This window comes from Miniopterus natalensis, chromosome X (assembly GCF_054644295.1).
Source record: "Miniopterus natalensis isolate mMinNat1 chromosome X, mMinNat1.hap1, whole genome shotgun sequence".
Lineage (NCBI taxonomy): Eukaryota > Metazoa > Chordata > Mammalia > Chiroptera > Miniopteridae > Miniopterus > Miniopterus natalensis.
The window spans coordinates 104935658-104955364 of NC_142103.1; the positions used below are offsets into that span (position 1 = coordinate 104935658).

A 19707-nucleotide genomic window follows, 5' to 3' on the forward strand; every position below is an offset into this window, starting at 1 on the left:
TTTTTTTATGGCGCAGGCTGTGTTTCCTCCTGTTTCGTACTCACGCAATGAACCACGTTTATGGATGCCCATGAATATTCATAAGACTTCATCGAAACAATGAGTCAATCCATGAATCAATATTTCCTGAGTTCAGAACCAACCACTTAAGACAATGAAACCAAAACACCCACCCTTCACCCCTCTCCATTCATAGCCTCGTGACAAAGGACAGCAGGACAGCACATTTTCGGATAACGGATTATTCCTAGGTGGAGCCACGTGAAAGCGTTGTTTTTGGGTTTTCCTGGTAGGCCAAAAACAGTTGAATATCAGCAGCATGCTAATAGCTGCCGCCTTCTGCTCATATTTGGGGCATTTTTCTTTGGCGACATGAGAAAAAATAGTTTAAGATGAGTCCTGGGATATATAAATAGCATCTCACCTTGAAGAAGTAGCTAAGTGGAGATCACATAAAAAGCTAAAATGTTCAGTGTGGAGGCCTGCGCTTTTGGTGACGGGGTAGGACTTTGGTCGCTGGTAGATGCTTATTTTATTTTATTTTATTTTAATTTTATTTTTTTCTTTATTCTAACCCAAGGGTATTTTTTCCATTGCTTTTCACAGAGAGTAGAAGGGGGAGAGAGAGAGACAGACACACACACAATCGATTGGTTGCCTCTGTGCCAGGGTTCGAGCCTGCAACCGAGGTCCAGGCTGCCCTTGGCCAGAATCAAACTCAGGACCCTTCAGTCCACAGACCGATGCTCTGACCACTGAGCAAAACCACCCAGGGCTCACGGATGCTTCTTTTAGCGTCCGCATGAGCCATTTGGACGCATCAAGCAGTGGGTCCTCCTTGTGCCGACCGAGCCTGAGGAGCTGAAATACGTCTTAAGAATGAGTGTCAGAGGATCTGAATAGTCATTTTTCCAGAGAGGACATACAGATGGCCAACAGGTCCGTGAAAAGATGCTCAATATCACTCATCATCGGACAGGGAAGTTATTAAAATTAACTCCGTGGAACCCGGCCGGGCGTGGCTCAGCGGTTGAGCGTCGACCTAGGATCCAGGCAATCGGGGTTCGATTCCTGGTCAGGGCACATGCCCAGGTTGCGGGCTTGATCAATGACTCTCTCATCATTGATGTTTCTATCTCTCTCCCTCTCCTGTCCTCTCTCTGAAATCAATAAAAATATATTTTAAAAAATATAAATAAATAAAATTAACTCCGTGGAGCGACTAAATAATTCACTTGTTCCACAGATTATGTTAACTGTCTGTGATGAATCCTGTTGTGAGGTGCTTTGGATAAAAAAAATTGTGGATGACAATTCTCAAGAAATATATTATCTATTGGAAATAACATATATGCATATATATGTTGTAGATATATGTCTTTTATATATATATACTCACTGGAGAGAGATAGATATTATGATAAACTTGAAACAAAAAACAGAAGCTGAGGTTTTTGTATATTTTCCATGCAACCTATCTGGGTAACAATTTTATTTGTCTTGGATGCTCAGTGGGCTCTGTGACACAATTAGGGTATTACTAAAATAGATCAAAACCGGGAAATGGAAACAGATGTGCTTCCATCCTTAAGTGGGACATTCTGTTCTGGCAGCTCATTGGGTTTGTCCAGGGGCGAGGACCCGCAGCAGGGCCTGGGGAGATGGCAGAGCGAAGGGGAGACGCGGGGTGCGTGACCTTTAACTGCTCGGGCCGGTTTCTGGAGGGATAAAATTAGCTTAAAAAGGAGCATTTTCCACGTCTGTCTCTTTGGTTGTTTCTCAACTTCTTATTGGCAAAGAGCCAGGCAGCGTGAAAGTCTGTTTGTCAGGTGGAGAGGGGCTTGGAAGGCAGTGGCACCCCACCCCATGCCTCCCCCCAGACATGCAGTCACAGGGCTCCTGGTTTCTCCTCACTGTGCTCCTCCTTTAAAGACGTCATTTCTCTGCCAGGAATTCAAAGTTCTGAACTGCTGTTGACCTAGTTAACTTCAGAGTGTCCATCTGTTGAGTTTCTGTAAGTAAATATGTCTATCAAAGTGTCCAAGAGGTGCATAGGGTCCGTTTCAGTGTGGGCTGATAACAAACTTAAGTGTACCCCAGGACTTTCAATGACGACTTCTGTAGAGGACAACTGGAGAGCCTTCCCAGAGCAAGACCTCAGTGTCACCACCTTGCTAATTTCAGGACCGTGGCCAAGGGGAGGTATCGGGAGAGCTCATCAACCTCCAAGTAACTACGTTTGCTCATCAGAGAAAGCTAGAAATCGGATTTTTCCCTCCAGCTCACCAGGGCAAGGCTGGCTGATGTAGGATAAGACAATCTAAGGGCTCCCATGAGGACATGGAGGTGAGGGAAGACCTCCCATGGGAATGTGGAGGTGAGGAAAGACCTCCCACGGAGATGTGGAGGTGAGAGAGGACCTTCCATGGAGACATGGAGGTGAGGGAAAACCTCCCATGGAGATGTAGAGGTGAGGGAAGACCTCCCATGGAGATGTAGAGGTGAGGGAAGACCTCCCATGGAGACGTGGAGGTGAGGGAAGACCTCCCATGGAGATGTGGAGGTGAGGGAAGACCTCCCATGGAGATGTAGGGGTGAGGGAAGACCTCCCATGGAGATGTAGAGGTGAGTAAAGACTTGCCAAGGAGACTTGGAGGTGAGGGAAGACCTCCCATGGGGACATGGAGGTGAGGAAAGACCTCCCATGGGGATATGGAGGTGAGGGAAGACCTCCTATGGGGACATGGAGGTGAGGGAAGACCTCCTATGGGGACATGGAGGTGAGGAAAGACCTCCCATGGGGATATGGAGGTGAAGGAAGACCTCCCAAGGAGACCTGGAGGTGAGGGAAGACCTCCCATGGGGACATGGAGGTGAGGGAAGACCTCCCAAGGAGACCTGGAGGTGAGGGAAGACCTCCCAAGGAGACCTGGAGGTGAGGGAAGACCTCCCATGGAGATGTGGAGGTGAGGGAAGACCTCCCATGGAGATGTAGAGGTGAGTAAAGACTTGCCAAGGAGACTTGGAGGTGAGGGAAGACCTCCCAAGGAGACTTGGAGGTGAGGGAAGACCTCCCATGGGGACATGGAGGTGAGGAAAGACCTCCCAAGGGGATGTGGAGGTGAGAGAGGACCTTCCATGGGGACACGGAGGTGAGGAAAGACCTCCCACGGAGATGTGGAGGTGAGAGAGGACCTTCCATGGAGACATGGAGGTGAGGGAAAACCTCCCATGGAGATGTAGAGGTGAGGGAAGACCTCCCATGGAGACGTGGAGGTGAGGGAAGACCTCCCATGGAGACGTGGAGGTGAGAGAAGACCTCCCATGGAGACGTGGAGGTGAGGGAAGACCTCCCATGGAGACGTAGAGGTGAGGGAAGACCTCCCATGGAGATGTAGGGGTGAGTAAAGACTTGCCAAGGAGACTTGGAGGTGAGGGAAGACGTCCCATGGGGACTTGGAGGTGAGGGAAGACCTCCCAAGGAGACTTGGAGGTGAGGGAAGACCTCCCAAGGAGACATGGAGGTGAGGAAAGACCTCCCATGGGGACATGGAGGTGAGGGAAGACCTCCCATGGGGACATGGAGGTGAGGGAAGACCTCCCATGGAGACATGGAGGTGAGGAAAGACCTCCCATGGGGATATGGAGGTGAAGGAAGACCTCCCAAGGAGACCTGGAGGTGAGGGAAGACCTCCCATGGAGACGTGGAGGTGAGGGAAGACCTCCCATGGAGATGTAGGGGTGAGGGAAGACCTCCCATGGAGATGTAGAGGTGAGTAAAGACCTCCCATGGAGATGTGGAGGTGAGGGAAGACGTCCCATGGGGACTTGGAGGTGAGGGAAGACCTCCCATGGGGACATGGAGGTGAGGAAAGACCTCCCATGGGGATATGGAGGTGAGGGAAGACCTCCTATGGGGACATGGAGGTGAGGGAAGACCTCCCATGGGGACATGGAGGTGAGGGAAGACCTCGTGGGTGAAATGATACAGCCTGTCTTGGTCACGTGAGGACTAGCTGCACGTCCTGCTCCCTGAATGGCTGACCCTCAGCTCCCTGTTTCCTGCTCCTGGTGGACTGCCGATGAGCCAGGGCCTTTCAGGGCATTGACCCAGGTGCAAGGAAGAAAGAGGCCTGGTATTTGTCAGGGGCCGTGTGTCGAGGTGCCTGTCGGGAACACCATCAACAGGGCCTCAGGACCGAGAGCCCGAAACAAAACAGAAACGGTTTTGCCGACAAGCTTTATCCGTTTTTGGTTTTTTTTTTTTTTGGTAAGATTTATAACAAGCCTGACATTCAAGCTCCGTTTTGCGTCTGCATGTAAAGGAAACGGGAAAGGTCAGGGAACTGACAGACTCCTACGGAGACAACAGTGCAACGTGGAAAGATAGAGATTTATCTTGTGGTTGTTTTCTCAGTGAAGACTCGAGATGCGTCTCCAGGGGGAACTAGGTTGGTGTAGGATTGTCAATAAATCTTCCCTGGGACGTCTTTTTTCTTTTTTTTTTTAACCTAAATATAGGTCCATTCTGTGAAAAATATCTGTTAATTTTTAGCCCGGCTGGTGTGACTCAGTGTTTGTATATCAACCCATGAGCCAGGAGGTCGTGGTTGATTCCCGGTCAGGGCACATGCCCAGGTTGTGGGCTCGATCCCCAGCAGGGGGCCTGCAGGGGGCAGCCGATCAATGACTCTTGTCCTTGATGTTTCTCTCTCTCTGAAATCAACAAAAACATATTTTAAAAGTAATAATAACGCCTATCACGTCGCTTATTTTTCACTGGTCTTTTCCCTAATAGGAGATGGGCCCATGGACTCGGCATCAAGGTGACACCCATGAGACATTCTTCAGGGCACTTACTCTCTGGGCAAAATCCACCTGCTTCAGTTCCCTTGAGTCAAACGCCAAGATTCCAAGAGGCATCTTGGAACGATCTGAGTAGTGAGCTCTGAGTAGCGCCGCACACAAGGTTACGGCGGGAGCTCGGTGGGTTTGCCTGCAGTAAGCCAGTCGCCTGGCGGACGCTCGCTGAACCTTAGTTCTGCGCTTTTTCTGTTTTGCGAAGGCTGGCTCACGCAGCACACTGAGACGCTGCTCTAGATTCACTGGGATCTGTTTCTGGTTGGACGAGCCTTTCACGGCGTCCTGGAAACCCTGCCACCTCTCGTCTCGGCTTAAGGTCAGCCCCGAGGTGCCGCGTGGGGCGGGGATTTGTAACCCCGGCACCTTTGGGAGCCAGGCTCGGTGCGTTCACTCTCTGTTCCATGTACTTTTATTTCTATACCTGTCACCCGATAATTATTCAGTGGGGCTGCAGTTACCCTTATTTAGAAAAGCTGCTCTGGTTAAATTTGAACAAATAATAATAATTATTATTTTAATAATATTTCAATTATTTTAATATAATTAATATTATATAATATAATTAATATTAATTCATTATAATTAATATAATTAATTATATATGATAGAATATAATTAATTATATATAATTATTTAAACAATATTATAGTAATAATTATTATTTTAATAATGATAATATTAAATTATATAATATATAATAATATTATTATATTATTATAATAATAATAATTATTATTATTTGAATGCTCACCCGAGGATGTTTTTCCATTGATTTTTAGATATGAGAGAGACACATCCATTGGTTGCCTCCTGCGCGGGTCCCAACCAAGGCCGGGGATGGAGCCTGCAATTGACCAGAAACTGAACCCACGACCCTTCGGTCTACAGGCCGACGCTCTAACCACCGAGCCGCACCAGCCAGGGCTCCACAAATCTGTATCTTCTAAAATAGTCTTAGCCGTGTTGATAAAGGTTTTTGTTGTTGTTGTTGTTACAGCAACGTCCTCGCATGTTTTACTCTAAAGCACATGTTTAAGTTCTGGGACATTTTCACGGCAGAACTGAATTGAGCTCAGGATGGTGCAGCGTCCGATGCCAAAGGGGGACAGACGGCCTGGAAAGGAAAGTTGTGCCTTTGGGGTTACACTCGACGGAGTGAAGCTGTTTTGCATAATGAAAGGAGCTGGTGTCTTAAGACTCCAGTGGGCCGGCTGTTTTTTTTCCCCCCACTTGAAGTCATAATTCCGTTTGTGACAAAGTAAATCATCTCCGTGGCAACCGTTGCGATTCCACAAACTGGGGATTAAGACGGGGACCGAGCGGGAACAAACAGGTGGCACAAGTGGAAGACGCAAACGTCAAAAGGGAAGCGTTTTGAAAGAAACGTCAGTACTTATTTTAAACTATAAAAACACCCTCCTGGAAATAGCCGTTTAATCATCGGTTCTCTCAACCACCGGCTTAGCCCTAACCCGGCTCCCGCGTAGGGACTCACCTGCGTTCCGCTAACTAGCCTTCAAGGCGGGGAACGGAACGGCCATCCGTCCTGTTGAGATTTTGCTTTTAAAAATTAATGAGTGCCGGCCTTAAAGTTTCCTAGAAGTGGGATACCTCTGCTGAGCGGCTGTAAACTTGGTGATGACCTCTAGACGCCTCTGAGGGTTGCAGGGCGCCGAAACCTATATGGAGCTGACTCACAATATTATAGTAATAATAATAATTATTTTACTAATGATAATATTAAATTGTTATTAATTTAATATTAATTTAAATATTAAATTTAAATTAATTTAATTAATTAAATTACGAGCAGGTAAGTGCCTTCCCCAAAGTCACGTACTCAAATAACATGGTCCCCGACTTTAATTTTGATCTTGCGAGCCCACGTTGATCGCCTTCCCAGCACCCCACGCCAGGTATTACGTTGCCCGAACAAAGCACAAATATCAAAAGGTGACTGTATTGTCGTTACGCTTCCTTCAAATGAAACGTCTTCCGGAAAGTGGCTAGGTTATCTGTCCAGGTTTATTGGAAGGGGTTCACCAGAGTTTTGGAGAATGAATTCTCCAGTGTCCGATGTTTTGAGATGTTTCCTCAGTCAACATTCTGCACAGGTGAACCTGGGAGGGAAAATGGGGAGCTGGTTGTACCTGTGCTCATGGACGTGCTCCACGGTGCCCACCGTAACACTTTCAGAGCCTTCGGATGCCAAGGTGAGCCCTCACCACTCGTTCCTAGGGATTCGGGCCAATCAGTGATCTCTCCAGGCCCGCCCTCTGAGTCAAAAGATCAATAAATGACCAATCATATATCAGAACACTCTGATAACACTAGGTGGTGGGTGGTGGAAGAAAACATTGGGGCTCACGCTCATATTTAAAGTAGTTGCTATGTTATTTTTTTTTATAAGTGACTTTCACAATACTCTTTTTAAAAATTTATCTTTATTGTTTATCGATTTTTCTTTCTCTACCTGGCTTATTTCACTGAGCATAATACTCTCCAGGTCCCTCCACGCTGTCCCAAAGAGTACGAGATCCCTCTTTTTCACAGCTGTATAGTATTCCGTGGCGCAAATATCCCACAGCTTTTTTATCCACTCACCTGCGGATGGGCACTTGGGCTGTTTTCAGCTCTTAGCTTGAAATAAAACAAAACGAAATGAAATTTAAAATTCAGTTCCTCAGTTACACTAGTGACATTTCAAGCGCTTAATATCCAGGTGGGGCTAAGGCCTGCCACCCTGGGCAATTCAGAAAAAACACGTTCATTCGTGTCAAAGCTCTTTTGAAAAGCAGCGCTTTGGGGAGTCCGATATCTGTCTTCAGGGTCGCCTAGTCAACCATCATAAATTTACACTCCTTGAAAAACGGTCACAAGCAGCATCTGGCCCTCACAACAGACTAATTGCTCGTACCCTCTTCTGCCCTCGACATCCCCATTATTTCCCAATTTACTTCCACGTAGACTATTAACCCAACAGGACGTTCTTGTAATTTTTTTGTTTTATGCAGCCAGTACTCGTTAAAAAGAAACTTGAACATGCAGATAACAAAAAAAATATGCACTGTTTAATTTTATTCAGATATTTGCCCTTTTGGTATTTCTCCTTTCTTTTTGCATAACTGGGTTCTTACCTGGCGTATTTCCCTCCATTCTGAAGACATTCTTGTCTGTCTACATTTTTAGCATGTGCTGTGATGTAGATCTACTAAAAAGGCCTCCCCTAGCTTACTTGGAAATGCCCTTTGTTTATTTCAGTTTCCGTGTCGCAGGCTATTTGCACTGGGTATAAAATTCTGAGTTGACAGTTATTTTTGTAACTGTGTTGTCATTTCCTTGCCTTCTGGCCTCTTCTGTGGAAAGTCAGCCGTAGTCATAATGCCGTTTGCGGGCATGTAACCTGTCCTGTTCTCTTTCGAGATTCACTCCTTATCTTTTGTGTTCGGGGATTCGTCTGTGAAATGGTTAGGTGGTGTCTTGTTGGTGTTTATCCTGTTTGTGGTTGGCTGAGCACCATCGATGTGTGCGTTGGTATCTTTCATTGGTTTTAGGAAGTTCCCAGATACTATCTCTAAATACTTTTTCTGCCCATTTTCTTGTTCCTGCATTCCCACAAAAAATATCCAAACTCTACATATACGTAGATGTAGATACATAGATTTAATACATGTATATATTAATATGTAAATATGTATTTACTTTGCATTTATGTGTATACATACAGGTTAACATATACGTATATTTTTAACATTTAATATAGACATATATTTGATATATGTATGTATTAAATTTGTATACTTCAAGAATCATTCTTTCTGGAGTAAGTTCCTACGGGTTTTGACAAATGCACAGTGTCATGCATGTATCCACCATTACATTGCCATACAGAACAGTTTCATTGCCCTAAAAAATTTCACAGTGCTTAACCTATTTAACCTTCTCTCCTACCCAAATCCCTGGCAACCATTCATCTCATGGCCATCCGTCTAGTTCTGCCTTTTTCAGAAGGACATGTGAGTAAATCATATAGGGTGTGTTATCTTCAGGCTGAATGCTTTCACATAACAATGTTAATTTAATACTTAGCTGTGGTTAGGCATCACTTGCAGCTCTTCTTTTTCATGACTGAGTAGTATTCCACAGTGTGGCTGTACCTCAGTTTGTTTACCCATTCACCTAGGGAAGGGCCTATTGCTTGCTTCCACTGTTCAAAAATTATGAATAAATGTGCTAAAAACCTCTGTATACAGAGTTTGGTGTAGACATAAGTCTCAAATGGGTTGGATAATCTCTACATCATTTTTAGATTATATGGTGAGACCCTACTGAGCTACCTAAGGAACTGCCACAGGATCTTCGAAGCGACTGCCTGTCTTGCTTTCCCACCAGCAGGGGGCGAGCGTTCCTGTTGCTCCGCATCCTTCCAGCCCTCGGTGTTTTGATTTTAGCCATTTTACGCGCTGTGGCATAGCACCTCATTTTGTTTTAATGTGCATTTCAGTGGCAACCAATCGTGTATGGTGACCTTTCATCAGATAGAATGTATGTGCATATGTGTGTATATGTACGTGTAGTTTGTAAAAATATATATATATAGCAACACTGAGTCATCTTCCAGAAACAGGCAGCTTTTCATCATTTATTTTAGCCTTTCTTTCTACATCTTTCAGGAAATTTTGTATTTTTCTTCAAAAACAATTTTTTATTTAAAAAAAAAAAAAAGAACAGTAGAGAAAGATGTTGCCTGAGAAGTCATTTGGATGACCATACGCCCTTCTCAACTGCACCTCAACCCTAGGGTCAGCCCTCCTCGCCTGCACCTCAACCCTAGGGTCAGCCCTTCTCACCTGCACCTCAACCCTAGGATCAGCCCTTCTCGCCTCCACCTCAACCCTAGGATCAGCCCTTCTCACCTGCACCTCAACCCTAGGGTCAGCCCTTCTCAACTGCACCTCAACCCTAGGGTCAGCCCTTCTCACCTGCACCTCAACCCTAGGATCAGCCCTTCTCGCCTCCACCTCAACCCTAGGATCAGCCCTTCTCACCTGCACCTCAACCCTAGGATCAGCCCTTCTCGCCTGCACCTCAACCCTAGGGTCAGCCCTTCTCGCCTCCACCTCAACCCTAGGGTCAGCCCTTCTCGCCTGCACCTCAACCCTAGGATCAGCCCTTCTCGCCTCCACCTCAACCCTAGGGTCAGCCCTTCTCGCCTCCACCTCAACCCTAGGGTCAGCCCTTCTCACCTGCACCTCAACCCTAGGGTCAGCCCTTCTCAACTGCACCTCAACCCTAGGGTCAGCCCTTCTCGCCTCCACCTCAACCCTAGGATCAGCCCTTCTCGCCTCCACCTCAACCCTAGGATCAGCCCTTCTCGCCTCCATCTCAACCCTAGGATCAGCCCTTCTCGCCTGCACCTCAACCCTAGGATCAGCCCTTCTCACCTGCACCTCAACCCTAGGATCAGCCCTTCTCGCCTCCATCTCAACCCTAGGGTCAGCCCTTCTCGCCTGCACCTCAACCCTAGGGTCAGCCCTTCTCACCTGCACCTCAACCCTAGGGTCAGCCCTTCTCACCTGCACCTCAACCCTAGGATCAGCCCTTCTCGCCTGCACCTCAACCCTAGGGTCAGCCCTTCTCGCCTCCACCTCAACCCTAGGGTCAGCCCCTCTCGCCTGCACCTCAACCCTAGGGTCAGCCCTTCTCGCCTGCACCTCAACCCTAGGATTAATCCTTGTCGCCTCCACCTCAACCCTAGGATTAATCCTTGTCGCCTCCACCTCAACCCTAGGTTAACATGCTCCACACATTTTTGTCTGTCACCCCTCTTCTCTTTTCATAGAATAAATGAGATTTTTTTTTCTCATATTAGCACTGAATCACTAATCCCAACCATACATTTTCCAGAAATAGAAAAAAAAAAAATTTCCTTTACTGCATTATCCTGTGACTATTAAATCTTCTCATATGCATTTTAATAGGAAAAGGGGATGGCGCGATAATATACAAGTTAGGACGTTCGTGACAAATGGGGTAAAACGGATGTGACTGCCAACTGCGTGACCTTGTGAAATGTCGACAGTGCGATTCTCTCGGCACCCGGCGCTGAGGCTGTGGTCGTGAAGGCCGCCTGGAGTCGCGGCTGAAGAACGGCTCCTGGACTGTTTCGCGTTATTGAAGAGTATTACCACGCAGACCGCGGCGGCTGAGCGAGAGAAACGTAAAAAATACATACCGACCACAGTCCTTGGAGCTGATACCCGACTCCCAGGGCTGACATAACTTACACTCGAACTCGGGGATCCGTTAGACGCCCCTATGGAAATACGTTGGCCGGGTCTTAACAAGTCAGAGGCGTATCGCGTCAGTGAAACCTACAGGCCTCACCCAGCATCAAAATACGCGTCGTTTTATGCTAAATATGTCCCAGGAACATTTGCACGGGGCACTGCAGGCCATCTCCCTGCCTTTTTCTTTCCAATCACAGTTGACACCCAATAGTATTATCTATTAGTTTCAGGCATACAGCCCAAGGCTAGACATTTATATAACTTACAACGTGATCACCCCGATAAATCTCGGACCCACCTGGCCCCGTCCGTCTAAAAAAACCAAACCGAAACAGACCATTTTCATAGAAAGCCTGGGGTTGATTGTGTTAAAAATATATTATCAAATTTCAAAGGAAGAGAAATCATTTTTTTTTTTTAATTTTTTTATTGAATTTATTGGGGTGACACGGGCTAATAGAATTACCCAGGTTTGAAGCGTACCATTCTGTCCTATATCATCTCATATTTATCTGACGGCTGTCAGTCTGTTCTCTGTATCGATGCGTCTGTTTCTCTTCTGCCTGTCAGTTTATGTTGTTAATTAGATCCCGCATGTGAGTGAGATCGTATGGTCCTTGTCTCCCTCTGACTGGCTTGCTTACATGAAAGCGTTGCTCTATAGACAGAGAATTAGCACCCACAGTGCACTCGCTACGCAGCAGTGTTTTCGGGGTGGAATCTATTTCGCCTTCCACGCAAAAGGCCCACAAGGTGCTATTCGATACGGTTAAAGCAATAACCTTTTCCCGGAACAGCAAAGTCATTGCGCTTAATTAGTTTCTTATCCCGGAGAAAACTGTTGGAGGAGGTCGGAGTCGGCCTGCTGACATAAATTCTGAATTCTCGGGGCATTGCGGCTCAAGGGGACGCTTACCCCTCCCTGTCCAGGTAGACCTTAGGCAGGTGGAATAGAGGCCTAGCTCATGGACGTGGAGGTCGTCTTGGTGAGTCTTTTATTGTCCTTCTCAAGGGCCGACCGACATTCCTTTTACATTCCCCTCAGCACGGCCGTTTTCTTTGTTTTTACTCTTTATTACCCCACAGAGGTCCTCAGATGCGCTGTGTATTATTTCCTCATGCACCCCATATCCTGTTGGGTGTGGAAATACTAAACGCAACCTCCGAAGGATCTGGAAACAGCCCAGGTGCCCATCCGTAGGCAAGTGGGTAAAAAAGCTGTGGTACATCTACACCGTGGTATACTATGCAGCTGTGAAAAAGGCGGGTCCCTTACCCTTTGGGCGAATATGGAGGGACTTGGGGAATATTACGCTGAGTAAAATAAGCCAGGCAGAGAAAGACAAGTATCCCATGATCTCGCTTGTACGTGGAATCTAATGAACATAATAAACTGACAAACAAAATAGATGCAGAGACGTAGAAGCAGGGAGCAGACGGAGGGGGCTCAGAGGGAAGGCGGGGGGTGAGGAGTGTGCGTGGCGGAGAGATTAAGCAAAGGACTTACATGCATTTACGCGTAACCCATGGACACAGACAATCGTTCGGGGAAGGCCTGGGGAGGGGGTGGGTGGAGTGTGGAGATCAATGAGGGGGAAAGGGGACATCTGTAATACTTTCAACAATAAAGATAAATTTAAAACACTAAAGCACATCTCAGGTGAGGAAACTGCTTTCCTGCTCCGTTCGCTGGACAAGACGTACCCCCTCCCCATAGCGGGGGCAGCAGACCTGTCTCTGAAGGGCGTGTCCGCGAAGATCTTTGGCTCCAAGGGCCCTGGTCTCTCTGTAACTTCTCCAGTCCGGGGTTGCGGCCACAGGCAACACCAACAGGTCTGATGGCAATAAAGCTGTTTCCAAACGGGGCGGCTGCCTGGGCTTGGCCAGCGCCCGCATGGGGCACCCTGGCCCTCCGCGGTCAGAAGCAAGCTACGGATGGACGGCTGCATTTAGATCCGTTCGAGAGACCCTCCTGGGGGGCAGCCTCCTGAAGACGCGAGGTAAACGATGAACTCGCTCCCAGCCGAGGGAGGGGCGGAACGGGGAACCTCCGTTATTTTTGATCCTATAAAGAAAATCACTCCCTGGGCGCAGACCCCGCCATAATCACTGTGATTCTCATGTTTTCTTTGGTGTCTGTTTCCAGAAAGGCTGGCCGATGGCACCGGCTCCTCACGGTTCCCTTCCCCTCCCTCCCAGCGGGACCTCTGTGCACCCAGGGGTGTCATCTGTGTTGGCTCGAATCAGCGCCCACGGGGAGATGAAACAAGCAACCACATCACCTCCCGTTTGCACAGACCCAGCTCCTCTGCCTTGGCCAAAACCCTCCTTGGATCTCTCCCGGTTTTCAGGCATCCCCCGGACGGCGGCTGCCAGCACCACCTCTCCCCACCGGCAGTGAGGTCTCCTGCCCACGTTTCTTCGCTCTCTAACGGCGTCCCTGAAAGCGGCGACAATCCGGCCTAAATATGAGCCGCACGCGGGGTCGGCCTCCCCGCGTCTGGCCGGCAGTCCCCTGACCAGGGTTTTGTAGGCCCTGCGGTCCCCGGACCGGCTGCCACAGGGAAACGCGGCAGGGACAGGGGCCTGCAGGGTGTTCTTTCCACCTGCAGGGAGAAAGCCCCGAAGGGACACGGACGCGCTGATTACGTCCCTGACGGAGGAAAATGCCCAGTCAGGGTAGCAAAGCCCTGATGGTTTGCAATGAACCCAATTCATCACGAGCGGCCGGGCCAGCCTGGTGGCCCAGGTTCCTGATCCCGGGGCTGTGGGTGTTAATTCTTTGTTATTAATCGTCACCAGAGGAAAATGTTTCCATTGATTTTCAGAGAGAGTGGAAAGAACGGGGGGGTAGAGAGGGAGACGGATTGGTTGCCTCCCACACGCACCCCGACTTCAGGGCCGGGGATCGAACCTGCAACCCAGGTCCCTGCCCTTGACCGGGAATCAGACCTGAGACCCTTTGGTTTGCTGGCTGATGCTCTAACCACTGAGCAACACCTGCCAGGCGCCCACACTGCTCGCCCGGGTCTCGGCGACAGGCTTCATTCCAAACAGCAGAAAATGCCAAACCCTGAGAGCCCGTTTCCTTTCTTCTGAATTGATTTTCCTTGAAACGAACAAATAGGGCCCGTTTCCCACCATGAGGATGCTGCAAAAGGCCTTCGAATCCTCCAACCGCCGGCGGACAGACCTACAAACATTTGGGGGCGCTGACAAACCCTGGAGGGCTCGGCGGCTTCTCGGGAGCGTCTGGCCCCGGGAGAGAAACCAGATGACCTCCCCGGGCCCGGGCGAGAGCAGCTGATTCACAGCACGGGGCCGAAAATAATCCCGTCTCTCACACCACCTTTTTTATTTTTATTATTTGGCGTTAAACCCTGTGACAGCAGAAACAAGGTGCTGTCACTTCGCTCCTTGTGCCTCGAGGCACCTGGTGACGTCCTGAAGGATCGTATCGGCCACACTCCCTACGCTGGGACAGGGTGGTTTTCACAGGGCGCCCCAGCCCCCTCAGTCCCTAAACCTAACAGGGCTCTTTTTACAAATGGGGGCGAGGCAGGTGGGAAACGGGGCGGGATGGAGCGAGGCTGTGGAGGAGACAGACGGAGGCGCCATAGTCGCGCCGCGTTTTCTCGTCTGCCTTCCCCGAGGCCCACGCCGCTCGGAGCTGGAGGCCAGCGGGAGCTTGGGCACAGCCAGGTGGCCGGGGAAACCCAGGTTCTAACCGGGACACTTTGCAACGCCAGCCTCCCCCCCTCCAGAGGAGCCGGTGAGCACGGCGGGAAGGTAGGGCCCGGGAGGGTGGCGCTGGCCTCTCCCGTGGGACATTCAGGACCCGCCGCCCAGAGCTGCCTGCCCTTGAGGGTCACGGCGTTCTGCCACCTGTGAGTGTTCATTGCACAGCCGGGTGCAAAGCAGGAGCGGCTGTAACCTTGCGTGTGCGCCGGAAAGTGAAATAACTGTACGTGGACCCAGACAAGTCCAGACGTGGGCTGGAGACGCGGGGCCCTCTTTCAAGCTCGGGCGACGGGGGCAAGGTCAGGGCCTTTGCGTCGTCGGCCTGAAGTCCCCCGTCCTGCTTGAGGTGGCCCGGACCCCTCTCAGCCCGAAACGGCTGCCTGCGGTTTCTTGCCGCCGGGCCCCATGCTCTTGTCTTGGCCAGTTGATGTCTTCCAGGCCATCAGGGTCCCAACTTTTTCAATCGTCACCTTCTTTCGATGACACGGGGCCCACGCAGGATGATTAATTGACTCAAAAGTGAGCCGCGCGGCTGGTGTGGCTCAGTGGTTGAGCACTTCTTTTCAGCCGGATACATTGTTATTAGGAGAACGGGTACATTGTTTCAGGAGGCCAGTGCTTACCCATTAGGCGCTGATACATGTTAGATCCTTTACCTAACGATGACTGACTTTCTGAAGAGTTTACTGTGTGGCAGGCACAGATGTTTACCTGCAACATAGTTGCTAGTTTAGAACCGTTCTAGCGATTTAGGTAAGTCCAGGTAAAGAGATTTAATGAAAAAATTGCCTTCTAGTGAGAAACTTAAAGATTGAGTCTCACCGTGAAGCCCTGGCGGGTGGTTATCAGAGCGTCAGCCTGAGCACCGAAGGGTCTTGGATTCGATTCCCACTCAAGGGCACGTACCCGGGTTTCAGCTTCGATCACTAACTTGGGATCACCCTCATGGGTTAAATTTTGAGCCACGGTTTGCACTTGTGTACAAGGAGCCCGTCGAAGAGGCCGGTGCAGCCCTAGACATGAGAGTTTACCCGGGACTCTGCTGTTTCCCAGACGGCTCCCTGTGCACAGAAGATACTGTGTGTTTCATGCAGTGGACGCCGTGTCCGCATGTTCTCGCTTCTACGAATCCGTACTGATGGACGTTTGCAACGTGGAATAATGGGAGTGTCATTTTTATTTTATTTTATTTTATTTTATTTTATTTTATTTTATTTTATTTTATTTTTTATTTTATTATTTTATTTTATTTATTTTATATTTTATTTATTTATTTATTTAATTTTATATTTTATCTTTATTGTTGAAAGTATTATAGATGCCCCCCTTACCCCCCAATTTTTGCCCCATTGCCCCCCCCCCGCCTTGCTCCCACCCTCTCCCCAGGCCATCCCCGCACCATGGTCTGTGTCCACGAGCTACGCACATGTGCATATAAGTTCTCTGGTTATATTTGGTTTGTCATCTTGGGAGCCTCGTTCCCAGTAAGTTCAGGAGGCGAACACTGGGGGTGTTTATGAGGACAGGCCAACCGTGAACTTCACCTGGCCCACCTTTTAAAAAACGTATTTCTGTCCGAGGCCATGGGACTGGCATCGCCCCCTCCTGACGCCAGGTGAAATGCCATCACCCGCTCTCCCCGTTGGCCCTCGGAGCCCTAACAAGCTTTAAAAGATAAAATACCACGTGCCGCTGGTATCGTGTTAGTTATTTTATGCACGCGGCGGAGAAATCTACGTCAGCGTCACCTGAGCTGTTACATGCAATGAATCAGGTTACCCGTGACACCTGTTCTGGGTGACAAATGGGTGTGCGAGGTATTACACTGCAGAGCGGTGATCTGTCTGCCCGGTGGCGGGGACCCCGGCGCTCCATTTCTCAGGAGCCGTTTTAATTCATCACGCGAAAGCATCGTGATGTGATGCATGTAAATCTCCGTTTCCCAACAGGAGACCCATCGGGTACAAATGCAAAGGTAACAGTGTTTCTCCCCCGACGTTGGGATGGCCGCAGAAGAATCGACCCACCCTCCCCAAGCCAGACAGGTCCCAGGGATAGAAAATGTGCCCGGGAGCCTGTAAAACAGGGCACATTCCAGTGTGTAGATGGGATTACGTCATTGTGACCGCTCTGCTCAACAGGGATCGACTCGGCGACTGGGCACAGTTCCGCTGTATCTGTGTCCCACTCGGGGTGTTTATTCGAGGAAACCCAAAACACTAATTCCAAAAGACACACGTGCCCCTGTGTTCATTGCAGAGTCACTGACAAGAGCCAGGCTTCGGAAGCCACCCGAGTGCCCATCAGTACATGAGCCCATAAGGAAGATGTGATTCATTTATACAACGGAACCATCTAAGTTTATTTTTTTTTTTAATTTGTTGTTGAAAGTAATGCAGATGTCTCCCCTCCCCCATTGGCCCCTCCACACCCCTCCGCCCCCTCCCCAGGCCTTCCCCACACTATTGCCTGTGTCCATGGGTTATGCATCTATGCATATACATTCATTGGTTAATCTCGTCCCACTGCCCCCTTCCCTCAGATCCCTCCGTCTGATCCATGCTTCTGTGTCCCTGGGTCTATTTTGTTTGTCAGTTTATCATGTTCATTAGATTCCACATAGGAGTGAGATCATGGGATGCTTGTCTTTCTCTGCCTGGCTTATTTCACTCACCACAATACTCTCCAGGTCCCTCTATGCTGTCCCAAAGGGTGAGAGATCCGCCTTTTTCACAGCTGCGTAGTATTCCACGGTGTAGATGTACCACAGGTTTTTTAACTGCTCATCTGCGGATGGGCACTTGGGCTGTTTCCAGGTCTTAGCTGTTGTAAATTACACTACTATGAACACAGGGGTGCAGATATTCTTTCTGGTTAGGATTCTTAGGATATAGCCTTAGAAGTGGGATCCCTGGGTCAAACGGCAGTATCTTGTTTTCTATTATGATCACAAGTGGGCCGTTAGAGATCTTTTCTTTGATATCCTGACAGTTCTACCAGCCTAAACGCCCCGTAATACATCGATTATTTCTTTGAAACGTTGGTTTCTGCCGTGGCTTTCTCCCTCTAAACCTCATACGCACTGACACGAGCCGCAGATGGACTGAAACCCACCTACGTGTTGCTAATGGTGCGTCGATTTTCGTTTTAAAAACTGCGCGCTGCACTCCAATTTCCAAAGGCACCCGTCCGAGCTCACACGCAATCCTCACTTGAGGCTATATTTATACTGTGAATGCGATGCCAGCAGCCATATGTCGCTCCTTCTACGCGCTACAGAATTTAATTGAAAAGCATGCGCTATCTGAATGATTTTAGCATTAGAGTAAAAATTACTCCCCGTAGAATCTCACTCTGCTCATGTGTATCAACAATCACATCTGTTTCCCGCATTCTGCATTTCATCCTTCCTTTTTTTAAAATTTATCTTTATTGTTGAAAGTATTACAGGTGTACCCCTTTTCCCCCCATTGACCCCTCCACCCCACTCTTGGGTTAAAAAAAAAAAAATCCTAACGGTCAGGGCCACGGAAGCGGCAAAACAAACCTCAGCGTGGGGACTTCTCATGAGGAAGCGCCGAGGGAAATGGACAGGAACGCCGCACGTGTTTCCCGCGTGCTCCCCTTTCAAGGACTCGCGCCTTTGAGTCCCAGCTCTCGATCTAATTAAAAATGCAGCTTTAATAGGCCGCTGCGAGGGCGATTAGCATCAGGGGCTCAAACGTTCTTCTCGGCTCCTGCGCCCATCCCGCCTGTCGTCCGCCCACCGTTCGCCGGTGCTGTGCTGTCGCCGAATTTCTCGGAGCTGCTCGCGTTATGACTGACGGTGACTGAAAGCGGTGAGGCAGTGAGACATTTTCACCAACGCGGGCGAAGGGGAATTAATGAGCCCGGCGGACGACCTGAGACTTCCAGGCTGTGGATCTGGTCTGTTGCACAAGGAAGATTCTTTACAGACACACAGACACACAGACACACAGAAAATCGTAATGGAACCAAGCAGGCAGCTCTGTCCGTGCATCACGAAACCAGCCGAGGGAGATGTAAGGCTTTTCCTCTCTGCCCTGTACGTCTCTAATTAATCACCGGGTTTCAGATAATTGGCCTGCACACCTGGGCGACGCCTTCCGAAGCTCCAGCACGTACGAGCCCCTTCGGACGTTTGCAGGCTGCCATCTCTTTCTAACGTAAGGTCGACGATCGACCGTCTCCGGCGTTCTCCGGGCTCCAGACTCCCGTCGTCTCGACTGTTTGCCACCTTGTGCCGTGCGGTCGGTGCCGGCAGGTTGCCCCTAGAGAGACAAGGGGCGAGTGTGTGGGTCTTTCCAAAGACAGCCACGCAGAGCAACGCAGAACATGTCGAACCATCGCCCCGTCTATGGATTGCATCCAGTCGGTTAAAAATTGTGGGGGCGAGGGAGCATAGACTCACTTTTTTCCAGCAAAGAAAATTATACATAAATCCAAGATTTAAGCATAAAAGGGGGAAGTGCGCTCAGACTAGAAGAGAGGGGACGGTATTTTTAAAGATAATGTTAGAGTTATCGGAGCAAAATTCCAGACACCGTAAATGTGATGATATGAAAAATTTAAAAACCCAAAAATTCCTGCAAAAAACCCCACAAGCAATACCAAAACAATAAAACCATGCTCAATATTATACACAAAGCCTAAATTTGCCTGCAATGGAAAGACTTTTTATAATACAAATAGCAAGACCTCGGCAGAAACGTTGGACAAAGTACATGGACAGAAATTTCACAGAAGACATGATCTCCTTTGCTCGTAAGCATGAAAAATGCCCTGAATACCT

At 48.8% G+C, this 19707-nt stretch overlaps 1 protein-coding gene across 3 annotated transcripts in view; it reads left to right on the top strand.

The window, feature by feature from the left end:
• Positions 1 to 19707, top strand: part of PUDP (pseudouridine 5'-phosphatase) — a 188556-nt gene that overhangs the window by 107849 nt on the left and 61000 nt on the right. The window contains exon 5 of one of the 3 annotated variants that reach the window (XM_087813587.1): positions 4799 to 4916. The exons of the other annotated variants lie outside the window; for them this stretch is intronic. The gene's annotated coding sequence lies outside the window, so the exon portion shown is untranslated. Of the gene's footprint in view, positions 1 to 4798; positions 4917 to 19707 lie in introns of those variants that run through there. 3 annotated transcript variants of the gene reach the window in all.